The sequence below is a fragment of the Rhincodon typus genome, chromosome 10 (genome assembly GCF_021869965.1).
Source record: "Rhincodon typus isolate 14 chromosome 10, sRhiTyp1.1, whole genome shotgun sequence".
In the NCBI taxonomy this organism is placed as follows: domain Eukaryota; kingdom Metazoa; phylum Chordata; class Chondrichthyes; order Orectolobiformes; family Rhincodontidae; genus Rhincodon; species Rhincodon typus.
The window spans coordinates 73,401,070-73,419,582 of NC_063341.1; positions in this window are offsets into that span (position 1 = coordinate 73,401,070).

Below are 18,513 nucleotides of genomic sequence, written 5' to 3' on the forward strand. Positions count from 1 at the left end.
ACACAGGAAGGGACGAGCGAGGACAGTGGAAATGAGGATGTGGCGGGAGTGAAAATGGGGGAGCGTGAGGACAGGGAGGGGCCCATGAGGACAGCGGAAGGGCGTGAGAATGGGGGAGGTAAAAAAAGAGGGAGGACATGGGGAGAACGGTGATTGAGGGAAAAGGGCCCACTGCATCATTTGATATCATTATTGCATGTGGTGTTGGAGGCATTCCACTGTGTTTACCCTTTAAGACACTTACAGCCTAATGCAACAAATACCTATTGGCTCTCTCTGTTCTAATTCTGACTGTTAAGTTGTCTTAAGATCATTTTCAGGGTCTTACAAAGTCTTGCACCTCCCATGTCTTCCCTCTACTCCCCCTCAGCCTCCTCACCTCCTTTGGTCCTCTTTTACAAATGTTTTTATTCGCTAACGGGACTTGGATGTCAGTGGCTAGGACAGCATTTATTGCCAGCCCATAGTTGCCCTTGAGAAGGTGGTGGTGAGCTGCCTCCTTGAACCACTGTAGTTCACCTGCTGTGGGTTGACTCACAATGATATTAGGGAGAGAATTCCAGGATTTTGATCCAGACACAGTGAAGAAAAGGTGATATTTCCAAGGCAGAATGGTGAGTGGGTTAGAAGGGAACTTGCTGAGGGTGGTGTTTCTACTGCCTTTGTCCTTCTAGATGGAAGAGGTTTTGGGATTGGAAGGTACTGTCTAAGAACCTTTGGTGAGTTCCTGCAGTGTATTTTGTACACACTGCTGTCACTGAGCGTCGGTGGTGGAAGGAATGGATGTTTGTGTATGTGGTGCCAGTCAAGTGCTTTGTCCTGGATGGTGTCAAGCTTCTTGAGTATTGTAGGAGCTGCACCATCCAGGCAAGCGGGGAGTATTCCGTCCCAGTCCAGTGGTTGACAGAAACTTTCTTTTTATTTATCACTCCTCTACCCCAACTGCCCCCCAAGTTCATACTTGCACCCTTGTCCCCTTGCATTCTAAACCTCTCTCCACCCCAACTCCTGTGCCATATTCCAAAATGTCACATCAAGTGTTGAGGCACTGTCTATCAGTGTGGGATAACCATGGCTTCTTAAAGACTAACAGTTACTTTTTAGAGAGACAGTAGGAACTGCTGATGCTGGAGAGTCTGAGATAACACTTTTTGTTTGCTGAGCCACTTTTGTACAAATCAGTGTAGTGAGTATAGAAGGTCAAAAGGATGGAGGAAGCTGAGGTGAGAAAACAAGGAAGAGAGGGCAGAGTGAGACTTTGCAAGACCCTTTACACACAGATGGAATCTTCTTTTAAGCTTGAATGCCTGGGGACAAGGGTGTTGGGTGGTAACCACAACGTCACCTCGGCCATCAAAATAACACATTGCGTTGTCTGCCAATTGGCTGACGAGAGACTGAGGCAAGTTTCTTGGCCAATTGGCAAAGGATGGTCAAGTTTTAGAACTCTCTTCCATAAGCAACGGTGAATGCTGGATCAGGTGTTAATTTTAAATCTGAGATAGAGAATTATTTTTTTAAACAAGGATATTAAAGAATATGGGCCAAAGACAGATATATGGAGTTGGGCCACAAATCCACTGTGATTTCATTAAGTGTCAAAACAGGGGCTGAATGGCCTCCTCCTCTTCCTGTGTTCCTAACTGTAGGCCTTGAGAATAGCATTCTGGTTCAACAGAATCAGAGGCCAGCAGCTCCTGGGCCCTAAAGTCCATCAGTCAAGACCTAATCTTCAACTGATCTAGCTTTTAGTACGTTTTGTCCTGCATAGGCTGCGGACAGAGGGTGATCATGGGGGTGAGAGGCAAAGGCAGTGGGGTGGATTTCAAAGCCCTTGGCCCCTCCATCCATGACTCCAACTGCCTCCGCAGTATGGCAACTTTGTCCCAATCTGGCAGGAATATCACCGTGATTTCCCAGTCAAGAATGCAGCCACCTTTCTTGGCCACCAGGGAGGGAGGTAATTGGAAAGTCGGTCAGCTGAGATGCTTAAGTGGCCATTAATTGACCATTGTGTGCCTTAGGATCTCTCAAGTTGAACTTAAACTCTGAGGTGGTGAGAAAGGAATAGATTTAGATTTATTTAGATTTAGTTTTTATTTTCTCTATCACAGAAAGCTGTTGGAGCCAGTCTGTTAGATATATTCAAGGGGGAGCTGAATGTGGCCCTTGTGGCTAACAGACTGGCCCCAACAGCTTTCTGTGATAGAGAATATAAAAATTAAATCTAAATAAATCTAAATCTATTCCTGTTTCTCATAACCCTTAATCCCCCTACTAAACAATCTCTTCAAAAGTAGACCATAAGAAATAGAAGCAGAATTAGGCCTTTGGTGCAATCAATTCTGCTCTACCATTCAGCTATGGCTGTTATGTTCCTCAACCCTATTCTCCCACCTTCTCCCCATAACCGTTGATCCCCTTATTAAACGATCTCACAGAATCCCTACAGTGTGGAAACAGGCCCTTCAACCCAACAAGTCCACACTGACTCCCAGAGCATCCCACCCAGACCCATACCCCTACAACCCTCCTAATCTACACTTCCCTGAACACTACAGGCAACTTAGCATGGCCAATACACCTAGCCTGTGCATCTTTGGACTGTGGGACGATACCAGAGCACCTGAACGAAACCCACGCAGACACGGGGAGAATGTGCAACCTCCACACAGACAGTCTCCTGAGGGTGGAATCGAACCCGGGTGCCTGGTGCTGTGAGACAGCAGTGCCAACCACTGAGCCACCGTACTGTCCTTTCTTCAAAAGCAGATCATATGTTTGATATGTAATGTGCCATATAGGTTAGAATTTTCCTGCCTACAGCTTTCAGACATGTATGTTTTGCTAGCTTGCTGCATGGGCAACTATTTGGGTCATATGCAACATTGTTGTTTAGTATCTGTCTTCCACATAGTTCCTCTCCTGATGTGAGTATTGGTTTACTTGTAAAATAAAATACACAGTGCATTCCTAATTAGACATTAAATCTATTAGGCTATAATTAAAACTCTGGCTCTGTTCCCAACGTTAAAGAGTAATGCTGGGGAGAAGAAATTAAGTCTGAACAGCTCGTTCTCCTGTTCATATTCCACTGGGATTTCAATGGCTCTGCAGAACTCAACTGCTTGTATCCATAGAAATATTACTTTTCATCTCATTATAAATTTATCATAAGCTTGTTTTGTACACACTTAAATGTAATAAATAATCACATTTTACTCTGTATTTTAATTAAATGAACAAGGAGTTATAAACTAATTTATTAATTTTGTGGCAGAATTGGCTATAATTACATGCTGAATTGTCCTAATATTTTTAATATTTAATAAATATCAGAAACCAGTGGGCAGTAAAAGGCCAGTATGTCCTTAAGGCCTGTCCCATTCTTGTGAAGACTAAAGCAGACACTCCCTAATCGTCAGCAACCATGGAGATAGGAAACAAAAAATGAAAGAACTGCGGATGCTGTAAATCAGGAAAGAAACAGAAGTTACTGGAAAAGCTCAGCAGGTCTGGCAGCATCTGTGAAGGCAAAAAACAGAGTTAACGTTTCGGGTCCGTTGACCCTTCCTCATATAGGAAACAAATCTGCTTCATAGAATCCCTACAGTGTGGAAACAGGCCCCTCAGCCCAACAAGTCCACACCAACTCTCTGAAGAGCATCCCAGCCAATCCCTGTAACCCTGCCTTTCTTGTGGCCATTCCAGCTAACCTGCACATCCTTGTGACCATGGGAGGAAACCAGAGCACTTGGCAGAAACCCACCCAGGCACTGGAAGAATGTGCAAACTCCACACAGTCACCCATGGCTGGAATCAAACCTGGGTTCCTACCACTGTTAGGCAGCACTGCTAACCACTGAGCCAACATGCTGTTTCCAATGTTTGATCATGGCTCATGTGTTTCTAAACCCCATTCTCCTGCCTTCTCCCTGGAACCTTTATGCCCTTACTAGTCAATCTCTTCAAAAGTTGATCATATGTCTGATGTGAAATGAACATGTAACGTGCCATATGGGTTAGAAATACACAGGAAAAGAATCACGACATGTAAAAGGAAATAAAATCTGGAGAATTCCTCTTTGACATTTTCAGGGGATCTCAATAAACAATATTTTGGTTCACTGTAACTTTTGACCTCTGTCTCAGGTAAGAAACTCCCTTTCAGAACTCCCTTTTGAGCAATTTAATGCTTGAATGCAACTTCCTTGTCAAAATTAGATTAGGGACAAGCAACATCTCTCTTTGGGAGCATTATTTCCTCCTCACATCCGAAGGCAGTGATTTGGCTGGGCTGGAGATTGACAGTTTACAGATGCTCTCTCATACGGAAACCATAGCAGCAAAGTCAAGGTAAGAAAACACATATTGCTGCAATAAAACGCTCAAACTATTGTGCAACTCTCACTGATTGAGCCTGTGGAATCCATACTGGACTGCAATCTTCCAACTTGTATCACCCATGTCTGGAAGGTGGGAGCAGGAACTGGTGATTTGTCGTTTGTTTGACCCTGAGGGCTGGTACACAACCGATCCTGGAGGTGTTGAGGGAGGTTAAGCCAATCCTCTGTATCAAATCCCAATGGATAATATACAACGAAGAACTGCAGATGTTGGAAATCTGAAGCACAAATAGAAATTGCTGGAGAAACTCAGCAGTTTTGGCAGCATCTGTAGAGAAAGAAAGCAGAGTTAACATTTTGAGTCCAGTGACTGGAGTTGAGTGTTCTGAAGTAGGTTTCTAAAGAAATATGAGCTCTCTTTTGAGTTTCTTCAGCAATTTCTGATTTGGTTCCTGATGGATAATAACAAGCTGCAGAGGGTAAAGAAGAAGATTGTCCACTACCACCACCATCTCTGGAAGCCTTGGGATTGGTTAAAAAAAGCATTGGCACTGCACACATCCCAAGAATGAATCAAAAAGGAACATTTACTGCAGGAAGCTTAAGCCTCCACTAAAACTTCAGTAGAATTTTCAAGCAAATGACAACTGCAAGATATGCCCAAGAACACTGAAGAAATATATCTTTGAGAAGTTATGTGATGACTCAGTGTTAATTCAGCTTGTATTAGAAATATTGAAATTGATGCTGTTTGCAGATGGGAGTCCCTAAGCCTCTAATTGTAACTGGCAAAATTATCATAACTGGGTTACACTTGGTGTGCGCAAGCAAGGAGTAAAAACATATCTGACTTGCTCTGGCTGCCCTGTAAAAACTGGACATTTAGTCTCCCCTAATTGATCCTTGACTGACACATCTGTACCGGCTTCTCAGGCACCTTGGCAATGATCAGATAAAAACTCTGAGTTTTCATTGCAAGACTATCTGCTCAAAAGCTTTGTACCGGGGAAACGTTTCCTCCTCTGCATTTCAGAATTATTTTTTGGTGGTTCAATGATGTGATATTGCCTCCAGCAGGCCCCTTTGCCTGGTGTAGCAATGTCAATGTGATTGCTCATTACATAAGAAATTTGGCATGGATATTGCGGTGTTGAAGAATCCAACTGATTTTTTTTGCACCTGACTATTAGATACAAAAAATGTATTCACAGACATGTAAGTGTTTGAGCTAACGCTATAGTATTAGATTACAACAACAGCATTCTTCCAGTGGCTTGTCATGCTTCAAGTGATCCTAAGGTAAGATGAAGTATTAGACCTTAAATGTCTCAGATCACATTCTATGATTCAGTTGATATCATGAGCACAACTCTTAAAGGTATACTGACATACTGAGAGTAAGACATAACACAAGATTAAGCACTTTGGGAGGTCTTGAGGTTGTGAAATATGGTTTATCAATGCATGTAGCTTAGTTTTTATTTAATATCATTTCATTCTTTCATTCTTTCTTTTAAATCAAACCTGCTTATAAATGCCTGTGCAAATCTAAGTTAATCAGGGACTAGCTACAAATTTTAGATTTGAGCTTAGTACTTGTTTTATAGAGAGAGAGAGATTTTGCATCTTAAAAAAACAGTGATAACTTGTATATAAAGAAGGTATGCTAGATACAAGAACTGTAAATGTTTACAAATGGATCTCTTAGGCTGTTGCACTTAGTAATTGCTTTACAGCGACTGAAGTGTTTCTTAATATAATGAATTGTATTACTCTGCAACTAACTTGTTTGGGTTTCGGCATCGAGGCATTCCAAATTCTTGAAGTAATTCTTGGGCCCGCTATGTGAGGACTGAGATGTTTGCAGATTTTTTTATTGATGGCATGATGCCCGCAAAGGTACTTTGGAATGTGCCATTTGAGAGTTAACGCCTGTTTGGATGGTAAGTAGGGCCCAGACCATTAATTGCCATATCTAATTGTTCCATTGCTATGATTTCAGTGAAGGTGTAAGTCAGATTATTTGTCAAAAGAGAAAATTGTTCACTCTGCCAGTTCACTCTTCAAGCAGTAAGAATAGAGTGTGATCTGTAGATTGATTGTAGAATCATAAACGCTGAGGAAGTGTACATGGCCCATTGTGCTTTGAAAGAGACATTGAATTGACACCAACTCCCCATTTCATTCGCCATCATCCTGCAGTATTTATCTTTTCAAGTATTTATATAATTTCATTTTGAATGTACTTCTTGCATTCCAACAATCAACAAAAACAAAAGCTTCATCTCATCTCTGTCTCTTCCGCCAATTAGCTTAAATTTGTGTTGCTAGCCAACCCCTTTTTCCCTATCTCCTCTTATAAAGTCAGAAGTCACATGACACCAGGTTATAGTCCAACAGGTTTATTTGCAATCACAAGCTTTCATCAGGTGACAAAGGAACAGCGCTCCAAAAGCTTGCGATTTCAAATAAACCTGTTGGACTATAACCTGGTGTCGTGTAACTTCTGACCTTGTCCACCCCAGTCCAACACCAGCACCTCCATATCATGGCTACTCTTATGAAAGTGTTAATAATTTTGAATACCTCAATTTAATCTTCTTTCTTTGTTCTAATCAGGACAATCCTAATTTTTTCAAACTTTCCCTGTAGCTCCTTCATCAATGGTACCATTCCAATAAGTCTATTTTTCACTCCCTTCATAAGAGTGATAGCACTCATTAACTGTAATGGCCAGACACAGACATTCTGAACATTCCAGGCTTTTTTGTTGTGTTAATTTAATGAATGAAGGAACGTTATGCAGTTTTGTTTTCCACTAAATATCTTCATTTCCTGCTGTGTATGACTTGGGATACAGTGAAGAGTTTTGGTCTCCAATCTTGGAGATAGTTCAGAGAATGTTCACGAGGTCGATCCTAGGTTTGGAGAGATTTTCGCAGGAGGAGAAGTTGAGTAGGTTGAGTTTGTGCTCCCTGGAGCTGAAGAGAATGAGAGGTGACCTTAATGAAACATATAAGATTCTTATGGGAGGAGGTTTGATAAGGTAAAGAAGTTGTTTCCCCTAGTTATAGAGTCTAGGACCAGAGGGCATAACTTCAGAATAAGGAGTCTCTCAAGCTGGGTCATCAATTATATTCAAGGCTGAGATTGATAGACTTTAATTAGTAAGGGAATCAAGGGTTATGGGAATAAGGCAAGAAAGTGCCGAATGGCCTATATCTGCTCCTATACCTTACTGACTCCCCGCATCAGCAGGGGACCCTTTGACTTTCATCAACACTGCATTCACTCAATAAAAGAGAGCCTTTTTTACAACGGCTATGTTTAGTTTAACTGCAGAAAATTGCCTTTTAGTAAAATTGTCTATTAGTAAAATCAATTTCCATACTAATAGCTATTTGTTGTAAATAATGGTGTAAACTAGCTAAAAAAATTTGTGGTTAGACTATAATCAGTGTTCAACGGTCCTTGTGTGAATTACAAGCAAATTAGTTGAATGTGAGCTTCCTGAGCTCTCTGTAATGTTGTGGCTCTGTTTATAATTTAAGGACTTTGCAAAGATAATTTGTTTTGTTTTTGGCATCACCTTTAATGAAATAAAACCATTCTGCTCTCGTCACTCATTTACAAGGCTGTGAGCTGTCATGATTCCCTAAGTTGGTGAATGGCACATTAATGGTCTTTCATTTATTTTTGACCTACTTTTCCCAATTCAGAGAGGTGATTACACACCTCTAGAGGAAGTGGGAGTGAAACACAGGTCTCTGGGTTAAAGGGTGGGGATACTATCACTGTACCACAAGAGGACCCCTTTACACAAGTCTTTTAACAGTTGGTTAATTGTGAGCTGGTAAGTTGGAGTAGGGGGTTTGTTACTAATGCATTGAAACAGAAGATCATAAGCTTGTTATCACATTTCAAGTGACCTGCCCTCTAAGAACAAGACAAAAGAAAGAGCTGCATTTAGGATATTTTCAATCACCTTTGGGGAAATTTTTTACACAGAGGGTAATTCGCATAAGGAGTGAACTTCCTGAGGAAGTGTTGGATGTGGGCACAATTACAATGTTTAAAAGACATTTGGATAAGTACACAAATAGGAATGGTTTGGAGGGATAGGGGCCAGGAGGAGGAAGGTGGGACTTGTTTAGTTTGGGATTATTTTCGGCATGGACTGGTTGGACCAAACAGTCTGTTTCTGTGCTATGTGACTCTATGTTCTTGTTCCAATTTATTAAAACACACATGCAGCATTCGGTGAGATGTGAACTCAGACCTCCTGGCCCAAGGGTAGGGAAACTAACACTGCATCACAAGAAGGATGAATATCATTTTAATCAACCTGTTCAGACATAGCTCTGGACCAGGTGGGACTTAAATCCAGACTGTCTGGGACATAGAAATTGCTAGCTAGGTCAGCATTTATTGCCCATCCCTAATTGCTCTTGAGAAGGTGGTGCTGAGGTGCCTTCGAAAAATATTTTAGATATTTTTAACCAACACTTTCAGCCATAAGTTTGGGGCAGGTGGGATCTAAAGACTGACCTTCTGACCAAGTTCGAAGGAAAATGCTAGAGTAGTACAAGAGACCTGGGACTTTACTCTATATATTTTTAACCGACCTGTTCACATGTAATATAACCTGGGGCAGGTGAACTTGAACACAGACCTTCTAGCCCAGAAATAAGGACATTACCACTGCACTACAAGGGCTCTTTAACACTTCATCGTATGCTGAGGTCAAGAACAGTTTATAGTTGAGGAGGATTATTTGTAGATTAACCCAAAAGCAGCTCATTTGCTGTTCCCGCCAGACTTCCTTCCTTCTAACTGATATCATTTTTTTTTGTCTGGATACAACTTGAAATTCTAGGATTTCAACAACAACTTGCATTTATGAAGAGCTTTTAATGTGTGAAACTTCAGAATATCCTTCACAAGCGTGCAATCAAATAAAATTCGACACAAAGAAATAGGAATAAATAATGGGACAGGTGACTGTGAGCTTTGTCAAAGAGGTACGTTTTAAGGAATATTGTAAATTTGGAGATGAAGAAGCAAAACAATGGCAGGTTAGAGACAGAGTTCTGGATTCCCGGTTTATAAGGCAGCTGAACATGCAATCTCAGAATTTACAGTACAGAAGGACAATTTGACCCATAGCGTCTGTACCAACTCCTTAAAGAGCTACCCAGCTCGTCCCACTCTCCAGCCTTATCTTTAAGCCCTCTAAATTCATCACTTTCAAATATATACCTAGCTCTCTTTTGAAACCTTCTATAGAATCCAACTTCACCACTCTCTCAGGCATCACATTCCAAATCCTAACAACTCTCTGAGTGAAGAAGTTTCTATTCATCTCACTCCTAGCTTTCTTGCTGACAATTGTAGCCACGAGTTACTGACATACAAACAGGATATCTTTATTTACCTTGTCAAAATTGTTCATAATTTTAAACAACCCAATAAGGTCACCTCTTAATCTTCGCTACTCCAAGGTGAATAAGACTGATTTCTCTAATCATTTCCTCGTATCTAAAATCCATCATTCCTGGTATCATTTTAGTAAATCTCCTTTGACCTCTCTCCAGGGCTTTAACGCCATTCCTTAAATAATGTGCCCAGAATGGAACACAATACTCCAAATGTGGTCTGACCAAAGATTTGCAGAAACGTAGTTTTTATGCTGTATGCCTTTATTTATAAATCCAAGCATTCTACACAAGAATATAAGAGCAAGAGTAGGCAAACCTGCCCCTCAAAACTGCTTCACCATTTCATACAATCATGACCAACCTCAAATTGGCAAACTCCACTTTCCTGCCTGTCTCCATAGCCATTCAATCCATTATTAAAAGTATGTCTGACTCCTCCTTAAAATTACTCAATATCCCGGCATCCACCACACTCTAGGATAATCATTCCACAGATTCATGGCCGTTTGAGAGAAGTAATTCCTCCCCATCTCTGTTTCAAATCTGCTATCCCTTATCCTCGAACTATAACCTCTTATTTCTGATTGTCCCACTTGAGGAAACATCCTTTCTTCATGTACTTTGTCAATCCCCTTTATTATCATGAATACCTCAATTAGCTCTGACCTCATTCTTCCGAACTCCAGAGAATTTCAATCAAAATCGCTGAACCTCACTTCATAAGACAAATGCCTCATCTCTGGATTCAATCTAGTGAACCTCCTCTGAGCTGCCTCCAATACAATTACATCCCTCCTCAAATAAAGAGACCAAGTTTGCATGCAATACTCCAGGTGCAGTTCCAGTAACTCTTTGTACAGTTGTAGCAACACTTCTCTAATTTTACGCTCTATTCCTGTCATACTAAAAGGGGACATGGCATATTAGAACAAAGGAAATTCAGGACATGTAAGAGGTAAAAATTGAAAGAGTGTAGAAATCTTCACCAGAATAATGTATTGTACCTTGCATGGTTAAATGTTTTTCTGCTAAACTGCATAACAGTTAAGTTTTGGAAGGAATGAAGCAGGAAGACTGTCAGTGTATTTAATGTGACATATTTAAAGCAGCATTTATTCTGCATCTAACAGCCTTAGGTCAGTATTTATTGAAGGTCGTGTACTTTTGGAAAACATGACTTCCATTACATCCTACATATCTTGGCAGGAATTATCCACAGGGGAATTCTAATTGTTTTTCCTACAAAACTCTAGCTAATTTTTAATGCTTCGTAACAAAGTTTTAAGTGTTCCAGAGAGTCCATAGAAGTTCTGGACTCTTTTCAAAGTGCTTTTTTTTGGTCAGATGGAAGCTCTGGAGAAATTAATGCGTTTTTCTTTTGGCAGAGGGGTTATCACAATACTTGGCTTTTTACATATTGTAAAGTCAGATCCTGATCTGTGATGTTATTATCTTTTTTGATAGCATGCACTTCAAAGAGGTTTTCCTAAATATCACATCAAAATCACCTCCTTGCTGTTGTACCATAAACACCCCTTGGGGTGTCATGGTGACTCAGTGGTTAGCACTGCTGTCACAAAGTGCCAGAGACCTGGGTTTGATTTCACTCTTGGGTGGCTGAGTGGAGTTTGCACATTCTCCCTGTGTCTGTGTGAGGTTCCTCCAAGTTCTCTGGTTTCCTCCCACAGTCCAAAAATGTGCAGGGGAAAGCCTAGTGGTATTATCACTGGACTGTCAATCCAGATAATGTTCTGGAGATAGTAGGAACTGCCGATGCTGGAGAATCTGAGATAGCAAGGTAGAGAGCTGGATGAACACAGCAGGCCAAGCAGCATCAGAGGAGCAGGAAAGCTGATGTTTCGGGCCTGGACCCTTCTTCAAAAATGGGGGAGGGGAAGGGGATTCTGAAATAAATAGGGAGAGAGGGGGAGGCGGATAGAAGATGGATAGAGGAGAAGATAGGTGGAGAGGAAACAGACAGGTGAAAGAGGCAGGGATGGAGCCAGTAAAGGTGAGTGTAGATGGGGAGTTAGGGAGGGGATAGGTCATTCCAGGGAGGATGGACAGGTCAAGGTGGCAGGATGAGGCTAGTAGGTAGGAGATGGGGGTGGGGCTTGAGGTGGGAGGAGGGGATAGGTGGGTGGAAGAACAGGTTAGGGAGGCGGGGACGAGCTGGGCTGGTTTTGGGATGCGGTCGGGGGAGGGGAGATTTTGAAGCTTGTGAAGTCCACATTGATACCATTGGGCTGCAGGGTTCCCAAGCGAAATATGAGGTGCTGTTCCTGCAACCTTCGGGTGCCATCATTGTGGCACTGCAGGAGGCCCAGGATGGACATGTCGTCTGAGGAATGGGAGGTGGAGTTGAAATGGTTCGCGACTGGGAGGTGCAGTTGTTTAGTGCGAACCGAGTGTAGGTGTTCCGCAAAGCGGTCCCCAAGCTTCCGCTTGGTTTCCCCGATGTAGAGGAATGTAGAGTTGCAGATGGTGGAAGTGTCGGCGGATAATGCATTGGATCCAGAGGTTGGTGGGTTGGTATGTGAGGATGAGGGGGATTCTGTTTTGGTTGTTATTGTGGGGAGGGGGCATGAGGGATGAGTTGTGGGAAATACGGGAAACACGGTCGAGGGCATTCTCGACCACTGAGGGTGGGATGTTGCGGTCCTTGAAAAACAAGGACATCTGAGATGTTCGGGAGTGGAATGCCTCATCCTGGGAGCAGATGGGGTGGAGGTGAAGGAATTGGGAATAGGGGATGGCATTTTTGCAGGAAGGTGGGTGGGAGGAGGTGTATTCTATGTAGCTGTGGGAGTCGACGGGTTTGAAATGGATATCGGTTTCCAGGTGGTTTCCCCCTCCTCGCAATAACAAACAAAACAGAATCCCCCTCGTCCTCACGTACCACCCCACCAACCTCCGGATCCAACGCATCATCCTCCGGCACTTCCACCATCTGCAATCCGACCCCACCACCAAAGACATTTTTCACTCCCCACCCTTATCTGCTTTCCGGAGGGACCACTCTCTCCATGACTCCCCTGTCCGCTCCACACTCCCCTCCAGCCCCACCACACCCAGCACCTATCCCTGCAACCGCAGGAAGTGCTACACCTGCCCCTACACCTCCCCCCTCACCCCCATCCCAGGCCCCAAGAAGACTTTCCACATCAAGCAGATGTTCACCTGCACATCTGCCAATGTGGTATATTGCATCCACTGTTCCCATTGTGGCCTCCTCTACATCGGGGAAACCAAGCAGAGGCTTGGGGATCGCTTTGCAGAACACCTTCGCTCGGTTCGCACTAAACAACTGCACCTCCCAGTCGCGAACCATTTCAACTCCCCCCTCCCATTCCTCAGACGGCGTGTCCATCCTGGGCCTCTGCAGTGCCACAACGATGCCACCCGAAGGTTGCAGGAACAGCACCTCATATTTTGCTTGAGAACCCTGCAGCCCAATGGTATCAATGTGGACTTCACAAGCTTCGAAATCTCCCCTCCCCCGACTGCATCCCAAAACTAGCCCAGCTCGTCCCCGCCTCCCTAACCTGTTCTTCCACCCACCTATCCCCTCCTCCCACCTCAAGCCCCACCCCCATCTCCTACCTACTAGCCTCATTCTGCCACCTTGACCTGTCCATCCTCCCTGGAATGACCTATCCCCTCCCTAACTCCCCACCTACACTCACCTTTACTGGCTCCATCCCTGCCTCTTTCACCTGTCTGTTTCCTCTCCACCTATCTTCTCCTCTATCCATCTTCTATCCGCCTCCCCCTCTCTCCCTATTTATTTCAGAACCCCCTTCCCCTCCCCCATTTCTGAAGAAGGGTCCAGGCCCGAAACATCAGCTTTCCTGCTCCTTTGATGCTGCTTGGCCTGCAGTGTTCATCCAGCTCTACACCTTGTTATCTAATGTTCTAGGGAACCAGTTTGAATCCCGCCATGGCAGATGGTGGAATTTGAATTCAATAAATACCTGGAATTAAGAGTCTAATAAATACCATAAATCCATTGATGATTGTTGGGGAAAACACCCTCTGGTTCACTCATGTCCATTAAGGGAGGAAACTGCCATCCTTCCCTAGTCTGGCCAATTTCCAAGGGGCATTTAGGGATAGGCAATAAATGCTGCCTGACCAGCAACACCCTCATCCCAATAATGGATTGTGGGGACAAAATAGATTAAGTGGATTGGCCATAGGGAATGCAGAGTGTGTCTGTTTGGGATGCTCTTCAGAGTGTTAGTGTACACTCAATGGGCCAACTGGTCTGCTTCCACACTGTAGGGATTCTATGATGTGTTGCTTTCAGATAACATCATTTCAGCAACCTAGCAGTTATGGTAAAATATAACAAAAAGCTGAAGATCTGAAACCAAAACAGAAATTGCTGGAGAAACTCAGCAGGTCGGTGGAGAGAGAAGCAGAGTTGACATTTTGATTCCCTTCCTCAGAATCTCTTCACCCGTCTAGTTGTTATGATGCGGGTCCATAATCATTGAGATCAAATCCCATGGTGGCAAGTTATGAGTTTTTGTTCCTGTGAGCTAACATGAGGAAAATAACAATGAAAGTTGAAGGAAGGGCATTAAAAAAATAACTAATGCCCTCAGGAAGGGTTCTTGTTCTGAACTCTGAACGTGAGGCCAGAAACATTTTCACACAACACTGGAGATGTTCTTGAACAACAGAGCGCAAGTTTAACACACAAAAGAAAGAGACAAAGCAAAGATATGGACATGTACATGTGTACACAGATCACTTGAAAGTGGCAGGACAGTTGGAGAATGTGTTTAATTAAGCTTAAAGTGATCTCAGCTTTACTAACAGGGGCATAGAGTACAATAGCAAGGAGGACTTGTACAAGACATTTGCTACACCTCAGCTGGAGGACTGTGTACAGTTGTAGACACCATATTATAAGAAAGATGTGAATGCATTTGAGACAGTGTAGAAGTGATCCACCGGAATGGTGTCAGAAATGAGAAACTTCAGCAGTGAGGATGAATTGAAAAAGTTGGGAATTTTCTCCTTGGAGACACGGGAGGCTAAGAGAGATCTCATTGAAGTTTTCAAAATCATGAACAGAGTAGATATGATGAGGCTGTTTCCACTTACTCAAAGCCTTAAATCTGTGCCTCCTAATCCTTGTACGATCAGCCAAAAGGAATTTGTTCTTTTTTACCTGAACCTGCCATAATCTTGTATACCTCTATCAAACCTCCGTCCCCTTGATCTCCCTTAATCCAAAGAGAATAACCCAAGCTTCACCAACCTAAACTTTTAATCGCAGGAAAATTTAATCACGTTGAAGCCACATGAGGAGGAATTCCTTCAACAAAAGGTGTTGAACCTGTGGATTTCTCTATGCCAGAGGCAATCTGGCAATCTCACATACATTGTCACTCTGCCCCATTGTTATACAAAAGGAAAGATTTCTTCCTTTCTGAATGATAGAATCATAGAATGTTTCCAGTGTAAAAAGAGACCATTTGGCCCATCAAGCTGCACCAACCCTCTGAAGAGCATCCCACCCAGATCCACCATCCCACCCTATCCCCATAACCCCGCATTTCTCATGGCTAACCCACCTAGCCTGCACATTCCTGGACACTACAGGGCAATTCAGCATGGCCAATCCACCTAACCTACACATCTTCTGATGAGAGATCTTTCAATCAGGATCCTTCAACCACACTTCCATTTGGTCAGTTGTCTCATAGTGTAGAGCTGTCAGAAGAAGGGAAACCAAGCCTCCCATTTTCAGCCAGCCAAGTGCAAAGGTCCTGAATCACAAGTAACCACAATTGCTGCCAAATGGCGAGTACATAAGGTAAGTGTGATATTAGGTGTGGGGGTAGGGTGCCAGCTAAGTAGGTGTTGGTGTGTCGGGTCAATAAAGTGCCAGGGTGTAGAGTGCCAATTGGGTCAGGGTGGTAGGTTACCTGGAGGTAAAGTGTCAGATGGATAGGATACTAAGAAGGTGGGTACCAAGAGGGTAATATTTAAGGGTGCAAGATGGCCAGGGGAAAGTACATACTGGAGTGTTTAGGTGTTGGGCCCTGTGGGTTGGTGCGGGGTGGGGAGGGGTGTGGTGGTGTGGTGATGATGTCTACTCAGGGGTGTCAGAATGGGATGATTTCAGATCCAGAGCGGGGAAAGGGCATGGGATAGGTCCCAGGGATGGAGGAGGCAGATTGGGCCTGGAAAAGGAAAACAGGGAGCCAGGTCTCAGTCACTGGGTGGATCGTATCTGAAACAGGGAATGGGGGAGCTGGAGAAGAAGAAGGCTATTGGCTCCCATGGTGGTGGTGGGAAGAAAGGGTATCGGGTTCTGAGCAAGACACGGAGGTGGTCAAGTCTGGGAGGGGCCTGGTGCAGGAGGCATGGTAGGGAACACATCTGAAGGCAGAGTTGGGTCAGAGTCATAGAGCTGTACAGCGCAGAAACAGACCCTTTGATCTCAACCATGCCAACCAGATATTCAAAATTAATCTATTCCTATTGGCAGCATTTGGCCAATAATGGTCTAAACTCTTCCTATTCATGTACCCATCCAGATGCCATCTAAATGTTGTAACTGTGAACCAAAAACAGAAGTTGCTGCTGGAATAGCTCAGCAGGTCTGGTAACACCTGTGCAGAAAATATCAGAGTTAACGTTTAGGATCCGGGTCTGAGGAAGGGTCACCGGACCCGAAACGTTAACTCTGATTCTTTTCTTCACAGATGCTGCCAGAACTGCTGAGCTTTTCCAGCAACTTTGTTTTTGTACCTGATTTACAGCATCCGCAGTTCTTTCGGTTCTTAAATGTTGTAATTGTACCAGCCTCCACATCCTCTGGCAGTTCATTCCATAGACACATCACCCTCTGTGTGAAAAGCTTGCCCCTTCGGTTGTTTTTCAATCTTTCCCCCTCTCATCTTAAACCTATGCCCTCTAGTTTTGGACTCCCCTACTCTAGCAAAAAGACCGAGGCTATTCAGCCGATCTATGCCCCTCATGACCTGAGGGACACATAGTTGAGAGTGTGTGAGGCAAGCATGAGGTTAGTTAAACAGTCATTCAGGGTTTAGACAACATGTTTAATGGTCTAATTTACCTCAGTAGCTATTTAATTAATTCATTCGGAGCCCTTCAAATTCTCCGATTTAAAGGAAGACTTTCTGGGAATTCGGGAAAGGAGGAATTGCTCAACTGAAATTTCAATATCCCGAGCAATTCCTTCTGAGTGTGTCCTCAAAGTCCCCATGCACAACTCCAATCTACGCTGGAATAAACAGGAAAATCTGGGCCAATATCTCTTTGTGTGGCTTAGTGTCAAATCTTTTCTCAATAGCTCTTTCTCTGCTGTGCTTTTGAGTTTTGCTTTGTGAAAGGCACAGCGTAATTGCAAGCTATTGCATTCAGCTCGAGAATGGAGTATCTTCCCGGATAATGCTTCTTCCTGAGACATGCCATGTCCATTGGAGCTCAGTTTTTGATGAGCAAGCAGTTAAAAGTCAACATGAACACATTGTTCTCAGCTTAGCACGCTCCTGAGACTTTGCCTTGCTATCCTCTTTCAATTTCTGATAATGTCGCAGTCTGGTAGAACAGCCTCATGGCTGCGATATTCTACTCTCTGAGATAATTTATTGTCTGCCAAATTGGTTGTGAGCAGAGACTTAATTCACATTGACAGCAGATGCGGGCCCTGATTGTCAGATGAATGTTCTCATTTATTAATTATTTTGGCATCTTATGGTTGCCCCTCAGTCATAACCAGTTCCCCAAATGAGCCTGTCATTATTATTAACATAAATATTATCCATGACCAGGTGTAGCAGGCTCAGCACCTACTAAATGAAAGACCTTCAAACAGCTTCGTTCTTTTTAAGCTGCATACAATGTCAATCAATTTAGAAGTATTAAATTAAACCCTTATTTTACATGGTGTTGAAAATATGTTGCTGCAACTCACATGGCATTGTCTCTCTATCTATTATGGACATGCCATCTGTTTTGTTGGCGGATGCTCAGTTTCAAATTGCACAAAGCAGTGTTAGTAACTAAACAGCGTTATACCATTTTTTAAGAAAAAGTTTAGAAATAACTGTGCATGCTGGAAATACAAAATTAAACCCTGGCCCCACTTAGCAGGTCTGGCAGAATCTGTGGAGGGAGAAAGAGGGTTAACGTTTCAAGTCTGCAGAGACGGGTCACAGATCTGAAACGTTGGACCAGATTCTTGGATTGAAGGTTGAATCGAGTTGACTTAGAAGTGGGGGTAACCACAAATGGTGCCCATGGACTGCCTGCCAGTCTGCATCCGTCGTTCCCACCCATCCAACATTCCCGAGAGTGGGGACAGAGGGAAAGTGAAGCTACTTTTCTGTACAAGCTCACCAAGAGCTCATCCTGTAAATTTTCCATGCCACTGGGATTTGTGCAACATCTGGAACCTATCAGGCGCAGCAGATGTACGGCCCTTAGATTTCCAGAACGCACTTGATAAGGTGCTACTTCAAAGGTTACAGCAGAAAATAAAACTCATAGTTCAGGGAGTACCATATTGGCTTGGATAAAAGATTGGCTGACTAACAAGAAACAGAGAGTAGGAATAAGTAGTATCAGAGATAATAGGAAATGCAGATGCTGGAAAGTCTGAGATAACAAGGTGTAGAGCTGGATGAACACAGTAGGCCAAGCAGCATCATAGGAGCAGGAAGGCTGACATTTCGGGCCGAGAC